The sequence below is a fragment of the Paramormyrops kingsleyae genome, chromosome 4 (genome assembly GCF_048594095.1).
Source record: "Paramormyrops kingsleyae isolate MSU_618 chromosome 4, PKINGS_0.4, whole genome shotgun sequence".
In the NCBI taxonomy this organism is placed as follows: Eukaryota; Metazoa; Chordata; class Actinopteri; order Osteoglossiformes; family Mormyridae; genus Paramormyrops; species Paramormyrops kingsleyae.
In genome coordinates, this window is record NC_132800.1 from 4,430,642 (window position 1) to 4,451,595 (window position 20,954).

Sequence of the window (20,954 nt, forward strand, 5' to 3'; positions counted from 1 at the left end):
GGGAGAAGAGAACACTGACCAGTGCATGTGGCTGGGGGTCGGTTTGGTGTTTCTGTGGCTCCACTGATAATGTGCCTCTTCCAGCCAAATGTTTCAAAAACTAAATCAGCCAGTGAGTATTGTGAGAACATCGTAGCTAACTATTTGGAACACCATGCTTCAGCATCTCCTAAATAAGAAATGCATTTATTTAATGTTTATTGTAGTTACTGCCTATTGCCAACAGGGGGCCATTAATCATCGGGGGCTCCATGCAAATGTGTAGTTTCAGTTATGGTACACACCACCACTGGGTGTTGCCAGGAAACCAAAGGAGACTCGACATATTTCTTGGCTACCGATGATGAGAGAGTGAGCTGGTTAGTAGGCTGATTGATTAGTTAAACAGGAGGAGAAGCATGAAGACTGTTATTCTGGCTGGGCATGTCCTCATCACTAATTTGACCTTGTGCATGACCCTGTGACCCAACCAAACCCACGGTCATTCCTTGCTTATATTACATCATCATACTCATTAGTGGAGGTTAAGTATCATCCTCAGGGGTCCAGCATCATTGCCCTGGCTGGCCAGCCCATGTCCGAGGGCCGTGCCTATGCAGGCTCTGATTTCTCCTGGGCAAATAGGACCAATTCAAAGCCATTTAACAATTTGTTCCCATGATTGTAAATTCCTCCTCATTTGCTAAGTGTCATAAGTTGGATGAAAATGATCTAAAATATCAAATCCATTCTATGAACTTGAGTAATCCAAAACAGAATCTGAGAATATTATGGGAGTCCTTGGATCTGGCCTGAGACCCAGAATCTCGTCATGGGTCTGGTATATCTCTCAATGCAAAATATTCTGGGGGCGTCCCTTCCATACACAACCACCCTCAGGGTTTCCGCGGGTCTTAAAAAAGTCTTAAAAAGTCTTAAATCACTTTTCCGTGAATTAAGGCCTTGAAAAGGTCTTAAATCAGACCAGCAAATCTTAAATTCATATGATCATGGCATTAATTTTTGTGAGGGATTGTTTCCTCGTGTGTTTTGATTTTAAAGAGAAGCGAAAGCGTAATTTCTGTGCTACATGGCTTAGATCGCTCAATATTCATTGAACGGTAGATGGCGTTATGTGCTGCTTCATCTGTCAGTAACCCGAAGAAGAACTTGACAAGCATGCGCAGATGAACCCTTTCTTCTAAAGCGCGCTATTTAGACATGTAGTGCGATTGGAAGGCCGAAGAATACGTATATTCTTATGATTATAATATAATATCATAATTCTTATGATTATAATATATTCGTATGAATTTCCCTACGATATTTTTTTTTTCCTTAAATTTTCTTTATTTGGTCTTAAAAAGGTCTTAAAAAAGTCTTAAATTTACTCTTAGAAAACCTGCAGAAACCCTGCACCATGCTTCTCCTCTCTGGTGCCCCCACATCCTCTGTTTCACTCCTCCATCTACTCTGATGTCACCCTCCCCCATCCATTTTACCAGACTAAGCTCTTTGTATAGACAGGGCGTGGCTGAAAGCTCAGGAGGGAAAATCACAGGACCTCTCAGAAAGCCGGTGCCTGCGATTCCCCCTCATCAGGATCATCACCAGCCTTCCTCAACCTTTCTCAGACCCCCTTAACTGCTGATCTACTCCATTCCATCTTATCCATCCACATCCGTTTCAGACTATGTGTCCCATTTAATCCAGCTAGACAGCAGCCCTCCTGTCCCTCCTGAATGAGATGCACATTGCTGATGCTCCTCTGTACTACTTTGACCAGGTTGGGTTTGAAGGACTCTCTGTACTTGCCTACCTGTCATGGGGAGTTCTCCAGGATTGAATCCATGGGCCGTTCTGCCTTTGCTCTTTGCCTCGACACTATCATCTCTCCACATGGCTTTTTCAATCAGTCACTTCCAGCTACTCTGTTTTTACTTCTGCTATGCAGGCTTCATTGTGGACGTTCACCCCTGGCGGTAAGAGATCTCAGGATTGATATTCCATTGTATAAAGCCCAGGTGCTCAAAGAATGACTCCCCCAACACCTAAAACCAGCAGTTATGGCACTCACTTCTCCTCACTTCAGCCTCGGCAACTAGTCAAAACTTTTCTCTGCATTCTTGAAGACCCCCAAGAGCATCAAAGTTTTTTTCTGACATGGTCTTCTGATCAGATCTTCAGAAGTATAGGAAGCTGGTTGCAGCTTGACAGGACATTATTCTCAGTGCCTGCATCATGCATGTACTTCCAGGCACTGTACGCTTTACAGCTATGCTTCACCATGTCATTATCTGGGCACAGGTGAGGATGATGCTGCCTTACAGAGGAAAAGCACAGGCAGTACACTGGCAATAAAACTGGAATAGGGGCTTCCAAATTTTTTGACTGTCCATGCGCACATAGTAGGTTAGTAATTAGTAGTGTTTTATTAAAAAAAAAAGGTTGTACTTGTCAGGGTCAGTGCCCATCTGGCCCTGTCCCGTCTCTTTTCGCCATTTGGTCAGCAGTTTCCAGTGGCCATTCCATTCGGTGTTTCCCCAGTGTGATTCCCTGCTCCCCTGGCTACGGGGTAACTCAATGGATTAAGCATGCAGCCACAGAGGTTGACATTTCTCTTCTCATGAGTTCAAGGCTGGCCTGAGGCCTGCCTCACCTTCATGCTATATTTTGGTTTTACTTTATCTCCTGGTGTCTGTATGGTTATGTCATGTATTGTTTTAGGTTACCCTACCTGTGCCTTACGTTATGTTTTACTTGTGTTCCTTTTTCCTAGTGTTGATAGCCCTCTGTTGTTTGTTACTGTTTCCTAGTCACTGGTGTTTGGTAATTGTAATTCACTCCACTTACTCATTGTTGTCCCGTGCTCTTAGTAATTGGTTGATTTGGTTATGGTTCACTCCTGTCCTGTGTCATTTCTTCTTAATAGTGTATTTAAGTTCCTGTTCTTCTTCTGTTCCTCAGTGGTTCATTGTGGCTGTTTCTCTGTGTTGCTGTGTGCCTCTTAGTTACAATTACCCTGTGTTAGTTACTGTATTGTATTGGTATTGTTTTTCTGGTCTTGCTCCCTGACTTAGTTTAGTTTTGACCCCTCTTGGTCCCCTTGTTTTCTGTCTCCCTTGAGGTTCTGTTTTGTTAATAAAAACTCTGTCTTGTTGGAGCCACTATGTGGATCGTGTCTTCCAAGATATCTTGTCCCGAGATAAAACATAACCTAAGAGACACGATTTCAGTTAGAGCTCAATTTTAATAAAATATGCAGATATGATGTTTTGCCTCTGTACAGCAGAATGGTCTGATGAACTTTTTCACAGTTAAATGCATTGTCACACAAATGGCTACAGCCGGAAGCAAATATAATTAACCACTCATAATGGAATAAATGGATCATGTGACCTGTCATACAAATTAATATTTTATCAGCTAGGAGGAAGCATGACAAATGAATGTATAGATGTTGCAAAATTCTGAAGCTGAGAGGTTCTGCTGCATGTCTTTGGACCTTCCTGCACTGGACATATATACGGCTTACTCTCCATCCATCAGTGTCACTTCAGTGTGCCTCTTGACAGCCTGCGGGAGGGAATCGCTGAATCCAGTGATCCAGTCTGGTGGCAAGTGGCAATTCTGGTGTCAGGTGGGTATCTATGGGGTGTGAGACACAGACACATGCACACACACACGCACACACACACACACGCACACACATTCACCAGCACACACACACACACGCAGAAGGAGATAAGCTTTCATTTACCCACTGCAGCAGGAGACCTTGAAATTTACGTCACATTTTTCCAGCTTCTTGCATCGAGGTAAAGGTGACACAAGCAGCCATGATCACCAAGTTCTTATTCTCCCTTAACCATACATGAGTAAGAATCACATGCTGCTGTATCACTTATTATTTACATACTGTACACATTGCACTATGTATATAAATCCCTTTGTTCCATTCCCCATATGTATGTATGTATGTATGTATGTATGTATGTATGTATCTATCTATCTATCTATCTATCTATCTGTCTGTCTATCTACAGTATCTATCTGTCTATTTGTCTATCTATCTGTCTGTCTATCTATCGAACACTAAATACCAGGTACAGGTGTGCTGGAAAGCGGGAGGGTGCAAAGATGTGGATTGTGGGGGGGTCCCTTAGGCCTGGGTTGAGAAACAGTGATGTATCTATTTCCATATTTTTTTTTTGTATTACGTTGATAAACTACAGTTTCATTCTTGGGCCCAGGATCATGGGATCAGGTCAGACACAACACTCTGCTATGATAATTAGCACAAAAAGATGGATCAGCTGGGTCATCAGCCACCGTGACACACAGACGTTGCCTGGGCCATGCCAATCAAAAACGAAATCTGATTACTCAACTCAGACTCGAACAAGGAGGAAGGAACTATAATACAAAGCTCTGTAACAGTGGGATGGTATAAAATAAACATGATATTCGTGGGGGTGGCTTCGGGGATGGGATGTAAGGCTTACGGGTCAGACTGAGCCATGGCATCGAAGTGACAGAGGGCCTCATAGGGATCGGCGTTCCCCGCCACATCTGCATGTTTAGACACAGAAATAAGGGAATGTTCTGCCGGAACATCAGGTGCTAAAGAGTTTGATCAAAGCGGTGGCAGTAGGTCCCCTCACAGGCTTTCACATCGGTCACCATTCTGCCCCACAGTCAGCTTCCTGAAATGCTTGGCGGTGCCCACTGTACGCTGTGCCACCTGCCATCCTGTCGCATGGCATCTGCTCACGCCAGCCGCCACCTCCCCCGGCCGTGGCCTTGACTTCTTCCGCACCTGTCTCCAAACCCCCCCCTCATCAAATATTAATTAACGATTAAAAAAAGTACAAGAACGCCAAATAATCAAATAGCAGATAAGGGCCTTCAGGTGGGTGGCTGTGAAGTTTCTAATATGATAAACATTAATTTCTGGAATGGAGAGTTCCGGAAGACCTAGTTAGCCCTTCACTGCCATGCCTTTTCATGATGGGGATTCACTGCCCACAGTTGCCCTTGTGATGGTCAGCATCACTCTGCTCATCGAAGTCAGCTTTAAGTGTTTAAACTTTCTGGCCGTGGTCCCATGTGCATGCAGTCATACAGGAATGCACAGAGTTGCGTTCATAGAGGAAATGACATGTATCCCAGAATGCACTGCTTCATCATTGACCCTTAATAATGAAGGGCATAAGATTTAGGATGTTTGACACTCAGTAACCTTGAAAACAGTACAGAGGTTCGATGTCTGCAAGAATTTACCTTTATGCCACACGCCGTTTGCTTAACATGTATCTGGTACATAAGATTTATCATCACTTCTGGAGGCGCTGCCGTCTTTGTGACCCACGGCTCATAGCCGATTGCAATTGTTTGTTTATGTTGTTTAATATTGTCGGTGAAAGTTGTTGTTTGCACTGTGGAAACGTGCCGAGACCCACATGACAAGAATAATCCAATATGTTCACCTCGTGCTGACCATCACTCGACTTTATATCCCATGCCAAGCACTACCTGTAGGCATGGAGGCACAACCACCTATCACTTATACCTGAGATGCACTGCTAGTGCTTCGTGCCATCACACTGGTCCCTGTGGATCTGCCCGACTGTGTGATGCTGCTGACCTATGCAACGCAGGATCACTTTGAGCCAAAATGGATGGACTCCGAGCTGCCACCAGGGCGTGCATTGAGTACTGCACCTTATGTCTGATGGTATTCATGGAAAATTGGCTACACCAGGATATTCAAAACTCCTTGGTTGACATTGAGGAGTTCTCTCTCACCCGTGCAGACAGGAATGAACTAGTGGGGAAAGGCAAAGATGGTGGCGTGGCTGTGTATGTAAGTGACGACTGGAGCAAACAGTACGCGGTTAGGGAGACAGTCTGCTGCCCAGGTGCTGTGGTCTTGCACATGATATCTAGACCATGTTATCCTCCAAGGGAGTTTGGATGTATTGTTGAATGCGTTATATCCCTCCTAGCCGGGAAGGCAGCAAGAGTGGCTGCTTGAATTGCAGACTATGTACATCAAGAACTACAGTGCACACTGAACACCCCTGTTTTTGTTTTAGGTGAGTTTAATCACTGTAAACTTGAACAATCACTGCCTGGGTTTGAACAATATGTTATGTGTGGGACACTTGAAATCAGGATTCTTGATAAGTGCTATGGTAATAACAGAAATGCCTATGTTGATGAAATCAACCCCCCTTTGGCTAATTCTAACCATCCTCTTAATCCCCACATATAAAACCATGCTGAAACACGGTAAGCCACGGGTGAAAACTGTGACCGTCTGGTCGGATGAGGGAATAAAAAAACTTAAAGGATGTTTCCTATGCACAGACTGGAATGTTTTTAATGACACAGACATTCATGTGACCACAGAGAGAACAACAGACTATATAAACTTCTGTGTGGACAACGTTGTCACCAAATACAACTGATCAATAAAGCTTACGTCACAAGGACATAAAGGTTTACATTAATCAGAAGAAGGCAGCATTCAGAAAGAAAGACATGGCTGGACCAAAAGTGGAAAATCACTGAACGTCATTTCACTTCCATGAATTATAAAAACCTCTGGAGCGTAATAAAGGCCTTCATTAATTTGGAACCAAGCAAAAAGCACATAGCTACCTCCAATGACCTACAGAAAGCTAGGGAGCTGAACAACTTTTACCTATGATTCTAAACACAGGACTTTACCAACAAATGTAATGCTGTTTTAAAGTCCCTGAGTAAAAGCACAAGCATAAGGCATGAGGTGGGCAATTTAAAAATACAGTCACTATTTTGACAGTTATGTACTAGGAAAGCTAATGGTCTGGATGTGTTTTCTGCCTGCCCGTTAAAATCCCGTGCGGTAGAGCTTACTCCAGCCTGGTGCCCGCTGATCACTAGACTTGCACACTGTTCCAGTTCCGAAAAAAGTCTTACCCCACAGAGAATAACGATTATAGGCCGGAAGCATTGATTTCGGTTGTAATGAAAAGCTTTGGGAAATACATGGTGTCTTTCTTAAAAGCAGAGGTAATACATGATTTAGACCCTTGGCTGTTTGCTTACCGATGAGGGAGAAGTGATGCAATGAGTAGCATCTCCCATTTAGTCTTGAAATATCTGGAGGACACCAAGGTATTAGAACGTTTAATTTTTATAGATTTTAGTTCAGCTTTTACTACTCTGCAGCCTTATTTATTAATGGACATACTGAAACAGATTAATTAAATTAGTAAATCCTTTTATTATTAAATGGTACCTTCTTAAGTAACAGTTCAATATGTGAAGGTCAACAAAGCAGTTTCAGAACTAAAATTTATTAGGACACCTCCCCCCACCCCACCCCACCCAGGGATGTGTGAGCTCCCCGGTTCATTGTACATTATATTCAAAGAAGTGATTCACTAAAAACCTACGAAATGACACTCTGAGATTTTCAGATGAATTTTCAGATGAATTCAAGCTATTTATGTGATGCTCACCACCTAGTCGTGGATGTAATGAAGACCGAGGACATAATATTTGATCTAAGGTCAATTGGTGAACTTAGTCCATTGCTTATTCACAATGTATCCATACGTCAGGTCACTCTTGTTGTCTAGAATGATAGCTCACTCACTCAGCATGCTCATGTTGAAAATCATTGTGCTAGATGTTAACAGAGGATATATTTTTTAAGGCTTAGATTTTATGGTGTTAACAGTAAACTATTGGTTTTATTTTTTTTAAATGATCCTAGGGAGTGTGATCCTATATCGAATACAAACTTGGTATGGTAACTTGTCAGAACAGTAAGTCCAAGCTTGCATGTCTTATTCAAAGGGCCTTGTAGATCGCTGGGGTTCATGATAAGCATCACCTTAAGTCTCTGTATGAGAATCTGTGTTTAGGGAGGCACAGAAAATCCTGAAGGATCCGACACACATTCTGAACCTGAATTTGAAATGCTACCCTCCGGCAGACAGTACAGGATGCCAAATTGTAGGCTGAATAGATATAAGACGTCATTCATTCTATCTTCCATTAAGGTATGAACAAATAACAGTATGTCTTTGTTAGGTCTTTTTTAAATGCATTAATTTGTTACTTTTTTCATTTGTTTGATTTATTGTTTATTATTAGTGTGTCTATAGGTTTTTATGGTTTGAGGACAATGTATGTATGAAAGTGTAAGGCATGTTGTGTGTATTGTAGGTTGTGATTCTGTTGAATGTATTGTATGTCATGGAAGGCAGTGGCTTGGATCCAAAGATGAAGTATATCTTACCTTCCCTTATATTCATAAAGAAGGATGGCAAATATCACAGGATAAAAATGCAAAAGAATCAAACGATCACAGCTATTAAATTAACATCAGGATTGAATAGGACACAATGCATAATTAGCTGCCACATACCGGTATATCTGCAGGCCAGCCTCTTGGTGGCGTCGGGAGTAAATTGGCTGGCTTTCTTTGGCCCTTATCAGGCCTTCATTGTGGGGGGAGTGGGGGGGCTTACACAAAGGAAGACCAGCTCTGCTGATAATGGCTTGTGAAAGAGGCTAGCACAGTTCTGTTAGCCGCCGCTAACAAGAAGCGGCCAGCTAACAGCTGTAATTCATACAATGACAGTGACAGCTGAAGGCCAGACTGGTTTTAAAATGTTATACTTTCCTTTCTTGTGACACAGTTAGAGACTCCAGCACTGAACCATATAAACCAAGGAGATTTGCTCTGTGACAGGAAGGTGAAATGAGTGTGTGTGTGTGTGTGTGTGTGTGTGGGAGCAGATATGCCTATGCTTATGGGGACACAATGTCCCCATAACGTGATAAATATCCTGGTCCCCATAAGGGAAAACTCTATTTAATAAAAATTGGCTATGAAAAAGACTGCTATGAAAAAACTAAAAATGCAAAAACTTACTTATGGTTATGGTTAGGGCAGGGTGGGGGTTAAGGTTGTCATAGTTAGCGTTAGCATTTTTCCCATAGAAGTGAATGAGCGGGCCCCATAAGGATAGGTATACCCGACCATGCGTGTGTATGTGTGTGTGTAACTCAGGGTTGGGATCATTCCGGAATGCATTCATCAGTTCCAATCCAAATCAGGAAATGGAACTGGAGTTGGGGTTGGAAAACAAAACTATGGGGAACGGAATTGGAACTGAATTCGAATTTCAGGGAGATTTGAATTCCAACTCTTTGGATTGGAACTGATGAATGCATTCTGGAATGTCGCCAACCCAGGCTTGTATGTGGATGTGGGGTGAGCTTGCATAGATCATATTTGGGGACTAAAATGTACTCAAAGTGTGGAAAACCTGAAACTTGCTTACTTCTGGGATCATTTTTCACGTCCCCATTAGGATAATCTCAATTTTATATAAATCTGTGAATGCAATAAAAAAGTAAATGTCAAATGTCTTTTGTTTGGTTACTTATGCTTAAGCTTAGGGCTGGGTAGGAATTAAGAAATGAATGGAAGGAATGCCAACGTGTGTGTTTGTGTGTGTGGGCCAGAGAGCATTCTGGAAAGGTGCACTCGTGTTAATACAGTATGCACCATCAGAGGCGCCATACCCTCAGTGAGCCTGTGTTAGCTTGTGTCGTTTTGTGCAGGGGGGGGGGAGGGGTACAAGGCTGCGATCGGGGGGGGGTCTCCCTGGGCAACAGTGCCCCCTTGTGGAGGAACAGGTGAGCGCAGTGTTGAGGAGGAGTCACGACTCACTGACCACCCCCCCCCCCCCCCCCGCCAGCCTGTCATGACCCCCCCCCCTCCCACTGAAGATGACAGAGTCAGCCAGGTGCTGCTCTGCCCCCAACCCCCCCATTAAACCCCCACTTCAGTTACACGGAGCCTTTTCTTCCTGGTCCTCGATCCAGTTCTCAGACAGTGACGTCCCGCCTGTGTCAGTCCCTAGCAGCACTCGGCTGTTTCTCACAGCAGTAAATAGAGGCGCCGGCTTCCTGCGTTTGTCCTTTAGCGTGTTTGTAATAATCAGAATTTATCACCGATTTATTCGCACTAAATCTCCACACACAGAAGGTTCTAGCGAGTTCTGTCTGAGCATGTGACCAATGACGGCAGCTAGGTTAGGGAAACACACTTAAAACCAGCCACCTACCAGCCCCCCCCCCCAGAAGGCTGTGGCTGAGAGCGCCCCCTTTTGATTTGCTGTTTAAGTCCTTCTCTGTAGACTGCTAGGTTTGATAGTCCTGGCAATTATTTATGTTATAAATGACCTTCGAAGGCAGGAGGGGCCTCTACCTGGCTTTCATGATCAACGTGGGCAGGGAATGTAAGCATCACTATACCAACCCTAGCCCCCGGCCCTTCCAACCACCCCTCTATGGCCGTTGATGTACGGCAGCAGCTAAATAGCTGGTTAGCGCTTATATAATAGGGACCCTGTTTGAAAAAATACAAATGTTATGGCCCACACTCGCCAGCCTGACATTTATCGATGATGGCAGGCACCGGAGTCATATCCTCCTGAGACCCCACCCATTCATTTATGTCCATTGTAGTGGACATGTTCTCTTCACTGATGTAAGGAAACATATTTATTCCTGTTGTACACTAAAGAGGACATGCTGCGAAATTAAAAATAAAAATAAATTAGAAAAAATCTAAATTGTAAGATATCTTATTTCCTCCAAAGACAAATAACCTATAATTGAAGGACACTTTTTTTCTTGGGTCTCAGGAGGATATATCAAAAGGAGAGCCCCCCAGTGGAGAGGCATGTACATTACAGCAATGGTAAACATTAATGATGCAGGGCTAGCTCCATAAAATTCAGGCACACGCACATACACATAAGCCACTACTAATTTTCACTGGGATTAAAGGTTGCCATGCTGGAAGCGCTTGTGATCATTTCACCACCTGGCTGGCTTGCATCACTCGGGGTGGGGGGCATGTGTCCCATAGCTCGGGAGAGAAGCGGGATCACATGCTGATCTCTTGCCCTGGGTCGACCCCAACCACCTAGTAACCAGGTTTGCGTGAGAAGATTGACTGATTTTCCCAGTGGGCCAATGGCTGTGTGGGCTGGGAAAATTTCGCCAATGGTCAGTCATGGTGTCATGTTTGGGCTGGGGGGGGGGGGGGGCAGTCCATGGAGTACACCCATATCTCTGTGGGGGGGTAGGGGTGTCTGGAGTAATCTTGGGGCAAAAAAACACTGAGAATCTGGGAATGTTCCTTTGGCTGGATATCAGACCTGGAGTTCGTGGTTGGGGTTCTCATGACAAGAAGGAAGCCAGACAGATAGTAGGCCTGCTGCTGCCCTGGGAAACGGCACAGCTCTGGGACCCCATAGATGTGTGGCAGTTGGTGGGCTTGGAGAAGAGAGGCTCAGCTCGACCCAACCTGGCGAGCTCCAGACATGCATACACCACCCCCCTCCCCCGGAGTCCTGAAACCCGCTACGGTAATTTCCCAGAGTGAATCTGCTGCTGCCCATGACAGGAAAGTGGGAAGCGGAGAGACCCTAACGGCCCACTTTGGCATGAAGCTGTTAGACCTTAGTAGGAGGGAGATGCATAAAACCTTCTGGAAAAGCATCTGGATCCACAAGCAAAGTTATACAACAAAAAGAAAATGGTGCCCCTAGTCTGCTCTGATTGGGCACCACAGATTGGACTCCACTGGAATGGGACGAATAGAACCTTTCAGAATTGAGTTTCCTATTTGCTCCCTGGTTATACAGCATTTATTTCTTTAGTCAGGTGACTTTTGTCATGCACAGACAATTTGCAAGTGTAATCACCCTCACGTTTGCCTCAGATTACGAATTTTATTTGCATACTCGTATGTGTGATGCGATATGTAAAGGTCTATTTTCCAGATCAAACAAACCTTTTGAAAAAGTGGCATTTAAGGATCAGGATCGTTTTCTAATTGCTTGTTTGTCATATCGCTAATGCAAGGTGAGTACGTAGCTCCCGCCCATGTGGGATTGATTAATTATTGATGTGAGTCACAGTTGAAACTCTTTTTCTGCTATACTGTATGTTTTGACTCATTTTTACTGTTTATTTTTCCAGACTGGAGTCTCTGGTTTCGATACACATTTCATTAGATACGTGAGTAGTGGTCGACTTCATGTACGTTTTGCAGTCCTGTGGTCTGGTTTCCCCAAAGAAGAAACCCTGACTATTTTTTCTCTTCTTCTTTTTTTCCTCCGAAAACATTTTAGCCTTCAGTGAATCTCCTGCACAGTTAGCAATTGGGGGACCCAAGGGAAGGCGAGATGTTGTTTGATTTGGAAAGTTATTTAACTCTCAGGGTTCACGCTGCTTATTCTGCATGGGTGTGCTGATGTAAAGCACCAGCTCGATCTTATTCAGCCCTATATAGGCACATCTGTTATCGGGCATCAAAGTGCTTCAAGGTTTCAAATTAATCATGGACCATCCATCCATCCATCCAACCACTTATTTTGGAAAGGAACGTGGGGGGGGGCTGGAGTCTATCCCATGCAGCATAAGGCACAAGGCAGGGGTATGTCTTGGATGGGATGCCAGTCTAACACGAGATTGTGTGTAACACCTGCATTTATACAAAGAAATATCAACTCTACCATGAGGTTGAAACTAGATTAAATACTTTGCCAACTGATTTCACATGGTGCCTCTGAGGATGCTGTGGACACAAACCTCTGCTCTTCACCCTCGAGTCACTCTACGTGAGAGAGACGCTTCACACAGCTTTAAAAATCACCTCCTCTGAGGGGGGTCAGTATTCAGGCCTGTCAGCAGTCCTTAAGAACATCTCAACATGATTAGCCACGAGACACTCGTTTGATCAGAGCAGCTGGGAGAAGAGAGAAGAGGTAGAAGAAGAAGAAAATGGTCACCAATCCAACTCTGATTAGACAATCACTGGAAGGAGACGCATAGGATCTTCCGGAACTTTCCGGATGGAACATAAGCTCCATATAAAAAGCCGGCTGCTCTACTGTATGTAGCACGTATCCCTCAGGACATCCTCATCACTAAGCCGAAACAGCGACATCTCAACGTGCTTCTGCATTGACAAGCTGTGCGTTGAGATCTCTTGCCAGTTGGAGATCTTAGAGGGCGGCTCCTACAGCTGGTGAGCAGGGTGGCCGTCCTTTGGCATGAACAATTAGCATGCTAAGCGGAGATGGCAGAAACAGGCGAACAGGAGAAGTGATGAAGCAGGAGGAGGAGGAGTAACTGGGTCAGGGACTTTCTTCAGGAGGCCGAGGCTGGTGTAATGAGGCTTCTCACTAGGTCAGCTGGGCCTCTATGGGGCCGGGGGGGTGGGCTTCAGCCAGAGCCCCCCCACTACCAGTACTGCTCCTTCCCAGCGTCTCTGACCTTCCCTGTCTGTCCTTGGCGGCCAATCGATTTGTCTTCCTTTGTGCTATGCACGAGCAGGACTCAACATTTTTGCCGTTTTTTTCTGGATAATGATCTTCTCCAACTGGTGCTAAGAATCTTACTTGCTGTCCTTCCTGAATACACACACACATACACACACCCACACACAGTCACACATACTCTCTCTGTCTTGCACTGACTGGTATCCCGGTATGGGCTGTGGTCACCTCCACAGCACTAAGCACATCTTGGGCAGCACTTACCCATGAGGCCCTGCAGCAAACGGCATCTCTACTGGCCACCAGAATCTGCCATGAGCAGGTAAAAAATTCAACTTCAAGCCAGTTTCCAACCAAATGCCTTCAAGGTAAACTGGGTGCAAACAGAAAATCTGCGGAAACATTGTTGGTGTCATAATGAACTCTAGCAAACTTCCGAATGCAACACCAGCAAATTATACATACAAAAGTTAGACTCACAGTCTTAACAAAATAATTTTCATTTCCATTTATGGGTGAAAACGAGCAAGACGGTTTGATTAAGAAGTAAGTACTGTAAAAGTACACAGTTGTTTTGTTCATCAGCATCCTGCTATAATGTGAATATGTAATTTCTTATTTTTATGTGGTGATTTTCCACTTTATTTACTTGTTATGGATTGTTTTAAGGGCGGCGCGGTGGCACAGCAGGAAGGTCCTGGGTCAGGCGTAGGATCTTTCGCTTTCTCTCTCTCTCCTAGGACCTTGCTTAAAAGTCCCCCAGGGTTACTCACTTCATGCAAACCATTTCCAGGCCAAAAATGGCATCACACTTACAAATCACGGCAGTGATAGCTTTCAGATTCAAGGGGCAGCAGAGATGTTGTGGGGGTGGAGGAAGGTAAACAGCCCCTTCTGCCTCTGTGGTGTTTTGTACTGTTTATGTGTTTACCGCCGCAGAACCATCTGTTAAAGCCGGGCGTGGGCTTCGTCTGCTCTAACCCGTACCTTGTGACGTCCCAAATTACACCTTTAATGCTTTGTATCCGCCAGCGATGTTCATCTGTAAGTCAGGAGGGGGGGCTCGTCGCCATGCGTGACAGATGGGAGTGTAGAAATGCCTCTATGTGTCGCCATTCCTTCCCCTAGAATGTTACGGGCGTCGTGTCAGCATCCGAAACCGATTCACTTCACATCCTCCTCGTTTGGATCCGTGCCTCGGGTCTGATCCTGTCAGCGTTCCAGGATGTGGCCCCTTTGTGACTGAAGCGTTTGTTTGGAGGCAGAACAGCTTTTAAAGGAATTAACCAGCTACTTTTCTCAGTATCCGCTTAAAACGGCTCCTTCTCCCATTACTGTTATTCTCATTTTTATGAAAGAGACGAGTCCAAATCCCATTTTATTTACCCAGTGATGCAGTTTAGGACGTCTGGGAATGAACAGAGTTAACAAGATACATTCTAATGAACGGAGCAAATCAAGTAATACATTTCAATTTCTGAAAATTGCTTAATAGCCAGAACTGCAAGACTAATAATATTTTTAAAAATACAATCAACACACTGTAATCAGTGATCTCATTGCAGGGCTCCTCTTTTCTTCACTAAAGCATACATACCAGGGACAAGTCAACGATTGTTTAATGTGGGGGGGGGGGAGCATAAGAGGGGCCATAATTCATATTCAGGGTCCAACCTTATCATTAGCCAATCATATGTTTTGATATTGATTGATGAGTGACAGGGGAGGGGGCACTCTGGGGGCCAGTCACCTTTCAGCTGTAGCCCCACTTTCTTTATACACCTCTGACACACACACATGCACCCAGTACCTGTCCCACTCTACCACATTCCCTCCCCAGTACCTGTCCCACTCCACTCTACCAAATTCCCTCCCCAGTACCTGTCCCACTCCACTCTACCACATTCCCTCCCCAGTACCTGTCCCACTCCACTCTACCACTTTCCCTCCCCAGTACCTGTCCCACTCCACTCTACCACTTTCCCTCCCCAGTACCTGTCCCACTCCACTCTACCACTTTCCCTCCCCAGTACCTGTCCCACTCCACTCTACCACTTTCCCTCCCCAGTACCTGTCCCACTCCACTCTACCACATTCCCTCCCCAGTACCTGTCCCACTCCACTCTACCACTTTCCCTCCCCAGTACCTGTCTCACTCCACTCTACCACATTCCCTCCCCAGTACCTGTCCCACTCCACTCTACCACATTCCCTCCCCAGTACCTGTCCCACTCCACTCTACCACTTTCCCTCCCTAGTACCTGTCCCACTCCACTCTACCACATTCCCTCCCCAGTACCTGTCCCACTCCACTCTACCACTTTCCCTCCCCAGTACCTGTCCCACTCCACTCTACCACTTTCCCTCCCCAGTACCTGTCTCACTCCACTCTACCACATTCCCTCCCCAGTACCTGTCCCACTCCACTCTACCACTTTCCCTCCCCAGTACCTGTCCCACTCCACTCTACCACTTTCCCTCCCCAGTACCTGTCCCACTCCACTCTACCACTTTCCCTCCCCAGTACCTGTCCCACTCCACTCTACCACTTTCCCTCCCCAGTACCTGTCCCACTCCACTCTACCACTTTCCCTCCCCAGTACCTGTCCCACTCCACTCTACCACATTCCCTCCCCAGTACCTGTCCCACTCCACTCTACCACTTTCCCTCCCCAGTACCTGTCTCACTCCACTCTACCACATTCCCTCCCCAGTACCTGTCCCACTCCACTCTACCACATTCCCTCCCCAGTACCTGTCCCACTCCACTCTACCACTTTCCCTCCCCAGTACCTGTCCCACTCCACTCTACCACTTTCCCTCCCCAGTCCCGGGCCCAGCACCATCCAGGATCCTATGCCTGCCCCCTCATTACAATGCAAGGCGTTCACAGTACAATGGCCTCCTTCTTGTATATAACGTACAAAATTTGACGATTCCTCTACGTTTCAGTAAATGTCCTGCGCTTCCAGTGGCAGTCATGTGCCAGATGAGTGTCTGACTGCCGTCTGAATAATAACCTCTATTCAACTCCTTCATGCTGAAAGCAGCACTTTGGTGAATCACAGCAGCCGCCTAAGAGCCAGGAAATCACTGTTCTTCCTCTCTGGCCCAGTTCTTGATGGACAAGCTCCTTCTCTGATACGGTTCCCTCTCCCTTCCTTGATCTTCATCAGCAAGCAAGGGGGCTACTTTGACTGTCCTGTCATATATGGGGGCCATCTTGCCCATCCCCCCATAAGCAGCTTGCTTTGTTTACTGGCCAGAACGCTGTGTCACCTGCTTTGCAGTTTAATTCCCAGCCAATCCCAGTGAACCACGGTTTCATAACTTGGCTGCAATGCAGTAATAAATGAAGCCGAAGGAGCAGCCGCTATATGCAGCCCTGCCCACCACTCAGACGCATAACACATCCCATTTTAATGCTTTCGCTTGAAAGGCTGAATAGTCGATAACAGATTCTCTCTTTATGATGAATAATGAATAGCTTTTGCATTCCCACTTAACTTTGAGGCCAAACATACCCATTAAAAACAACAGTAGGGCCCTCATTTCAAGCTAATTCATGCTACGCTATTGAGCGGATAGACGGCTGCTCAGAAAAATAATCCGGTTCTTACTTTTCCATGTCTCTATGTCATCCGTCCTTGCTGGGATCAGGTGGTACCTTTGCGGTCAGGAACTGGTTGTAACGATCATCTGAATTACACCAGAGAACAGCCCTGCCATTTAGCTTATACAGGCTAATTAATTATTCTACCCTACAAGCGGCTGTGTGCAGGTCTATTACAGAAAGTTGGACTGTGTTCTGCCGTTATACAACTTTAAATAAAACTGTCTGGCTCATTCACAGCATGGTGTCCTGCATGTTCGGCCACAGTGATGTCTGTCAGAGGTGCCTCTGTGAGAGGATTTATCTCACAGTGAGCTAAATCGGTATCCCACTGTATCACAAGGGCCCAGTGTGGCCGATATTTCCTACAGGATTTTTAAACTGTAAGAAATGGGCCCAGTGGACATGAACAAGATAAACAAAATGTGACAACCTTGGTGAGACGAGCAAGTGCCAACATCGGGTTGAGATCACGGGTTGAGATTTTTTTTTAACTAACATATTTATATAAAATATAACAGGATAGGCAAGAGTGTCCATAGTTTTACATAAACACAGACAGCGAGGCAACAAACAAATATATATAAAATATCTTCAAGTAGTGAGCGGGAAAATAGTGTTTTTCAATGTTTTATCCATCTATTAAGGTGAAGGAACAGAATGTCTCCTCACATCCGATATCAAGAAAAGTCACACTAATAAAAATGAATCACGGCTCCGTATCCATGTTCGGGTTCAGTTGTCGGGCGATCATGGAGAGGCATCATTTATGGAGATCACTGCTATTGGAGGAGTCATGCTCCCATGATTACATCTGTGTAGGTTAACTAACTGCAATATGTCACAAGCTCTGAACAATGCTGCTGCTAACTGACTAAATTTTCCATCGATAGCTTGAGCCAAGCCATGTTGATGGTAACATGCTAATATGCTAACATGATCTGACACAATTCCACCAAAAGCTTATTTCCCGGTTTGCGCTTGTTTGGCTTCAGATACTAGGTAATACTCTGTGTAGTCAAACTCAATTCAGCCTCCTGCTGGTGTATCTGTGTAGGTTTGTGTATCATCTCTCATAACAAAGCAGTCATATATATCACCCTAAGGATCCTGTGAGAATTGTTTTAAATTTCACTGTCACGTGTGTTTGGAAAAATGCGGTGGAATTCTTGTGCAACAATTGCAGGGGAGGGTACAGACACCAGAGTCGGCAGAGTGATGTCACTATTAGCCAGGGTCGCAGACGGTGGTGGGTGACCTGTCCCCCACCCCAGTTATATAGGGACCCTAATCCGTCCACCCTCCTTTTGAGGGGAAAAAATGAACAAAACTTTGACAGTATCCCTAAATACGGTTGGATACCGTAATGTTCAAACTCAGCAAACCATGTCGATCGTCACAAACTACTCACAGCTTGTGTTTGCTGCCTGTACACATTAGGGCTGTGTATTGGCAAGGGCCTCACGATACGATACGTATCACGATACATGGGTCACGATACGATATATCGCGATATATTGCGATACAATACATATTGTGATATATTGCAATAGTTTGTATTAGTATATGTGTGTCACATTATATTGACAACTTGATAAAGTAGGCAGACGAATTAAAATTCCAATTCCAATTTATTTTCCATCCATTCCAATTCCAAGTTAGAACGGCACAGTGTGATTGAAGTCCATATTGTTATTAAACACTTAACTTAACACTTAAACATTCAACTAAAATGTATATGCCACTAAAGTTACATATAAATTAAATAAACAATTTATAAAACTAAAATAGTAAGTGGCAAAAAAATTAAAGTGCATCAAGTAAACATAAAACTGGAACAAAATGCTCTAATATGAGGTATTCATTGTCACCAAACTGTTAGACCAAAAACGATCTTTTGCCTCCAAACTATTAGAAACTTAAGTGTCTAAAATATTTTGATAACTAATAAATGATTACATATTAACATTGAATGTAAGTAAATGTACCATTCCTGAGTGACTGTAGAACCATCTGAAGTTAACAACAACAAGCAGGATACAATAGCAGGCCTACTTTAGATTTTTGCTCAGGAACAGAATTTGATCAACATGTTTTGGGCTAAGTGCACTCCTCTGTGCTGTGATTATGTCCCCTGCGGTAGAGAAAACTCTCTCTGAGGAGACACTCGTGCCCGGGATACATAGGTATCTTTTTGCAAGGTGTGACAAGAGTGGATACTCGTTTTGGTGCTGCTTCCACCAGTCCAGTGGATTGGCTCCAGTAAGTGACAGGGGTGCTGCTTCCTTGTATTTTTTCATCTCCTCCTCTGCCAGTTCATGTGTGGTTTTTCTCAGTGAGGGTCTCACTGCACCATATGTTTGTCCAAGTAGATCAGCTAAAGTAAAAGAATCTCTGGGTCTCTTGGATGGGATGTCCTCTTGCACAGGACCTTGAACATCCACCACCTCTGGCACCACATCTGCATTAGTCTCTCTTGCCTCCACTCCAGTCTCTCTCTGCTGGAAAAAAACAACAAAAAACCCCACCAAAATTAGCTTTGATTTTATGGAAATTAAGGAAACAAAAAATAGTCCCAAATAAGAACAGTGACAATTCTAGGTCATTAAGTTTCCATGTAATATATATATATTTATGTTGTTGTTAACTAATTTATCTTACATTTAAAAATAAATATCTTACATTTTAATATATCATGTTTTTTAATGTGAAAATGTGAACAGATATATATATTTTTGCTTGTCTAACTGACAATGAATTCTAATGTTTATTGGCAAAGCTTACCTGGCACCTTGCAGCTTCTGCAATGACTCTCACATAGATGTCCTGGCGTTTGTCATCAGACAGGAAGGGCAAAGCCTTAAATCTGGGATCCATAGCTGAGGCCACATAAAGAATATCTTTCTGCTCATCATCCAAGTATCTCTTGTTTAGATCCAGGCATATAGCAGATTTAATTTCTTTTATCATGGTGGACTCACTGGGGCTCTCTTGTAGATCATGGATCATCTGGGCATGGAGTGGTGCCACAAGTGATAGGGTTGCGGTGCTCTCCTCTGACAAGACAAGCGTAGCTACCTTCATAGGTTTCAGAGCGCTGACAATTTCTTCTGCAGATGTTATGTCCGAATCATTGAGTGTGCAGAGGTCCTTCTCAGTCTTCCTCACTTCACCTGAGAGGAGGGCTGCACAAATGGCTGGCTGCTGCTCCAGAAACCGCTGCAGCATGTCAAAAGCACTATTCCACCTCGTAACTACGTCAGTCATAAGTTTGTGTTCAGGCAGCTGTAGTAGCTTTTGTTTTTGCTGCAGTACGTGGCTGGCTGTAGTGCTGCGTCTAAAAAAACTGGTTATGCGTCTCACTCTTCCAAGTAGACGCGCGACTGATGGGAGCTTCAGTGCACGCTGTGAAGCTAAATTGATGGCATGCGCGAAACATTTTACATGCAACATGCCGGCCAGCTGTGCTGCTACAGTCATGTTTGACGCGTTGTCTGTTACGACGACAGGGTCCTTCCATTTTATGTCCCATTCCTCCAATGCAGTTTTCAGTAACTCTGCAATGTTACTGCCAGTATGGCACTCATGCATTGCTCGTGTCTGCAAAATATGTGAAACGAGTTCCCACTCATCTGAAATGTAATGTGACGTAATCGTAACGTACGACTCAGTTGCTCTGGAGGTCCATGCATCGCACGTCAGAGCCACTCTTTCTGCCGAGGCAAGCGATGTTTTGACATGTAGCTTTACCTCTTCGTAAATTGTGGGCACTGCTACGTCCGTTATGTGTCTGCGAGTGGGGATCATGTAGCGCGGCTCCATAGTATTCACCATATGCCTGAAGCCGGCATTTTCAACCACACTATACGGCCGCAAATCCTTACAAATGAAATGCACAACTGATTCCGTTATCTTCTTTGCGCGAGCTGAGGTAGACGGAAGTTTGTTAGTGATGTTATCCAGTGTAGTTTGCCTTAAATCAAGAGGTTTCGGCTGAG

General features: G+C 44.6%; 1 long non-coding RNA gene across 1 annotated transcript; it reads right to left on the minus strand.

Moving 5' to 3' along the window:
• Nucleotides 1-18,568: 18,568 nt before the first annotated feature.
• Nucleotides 18,569-20,509, minus strand: LOC140589005 (uncharacterized). Its single transcript, XR_011990183.1, has 2 exons — nt 19,741-20,509; nt 18,569-19,457 (listed from the first exon to the last, which is right to left on the minus strand). It is a non-coding gene; the product is annotated as an uncharacterized lncRNA (long non-coding RNA).
• Between the last annotated feature and the right edge of the window lie 445 nt (nt 20,510-20,954).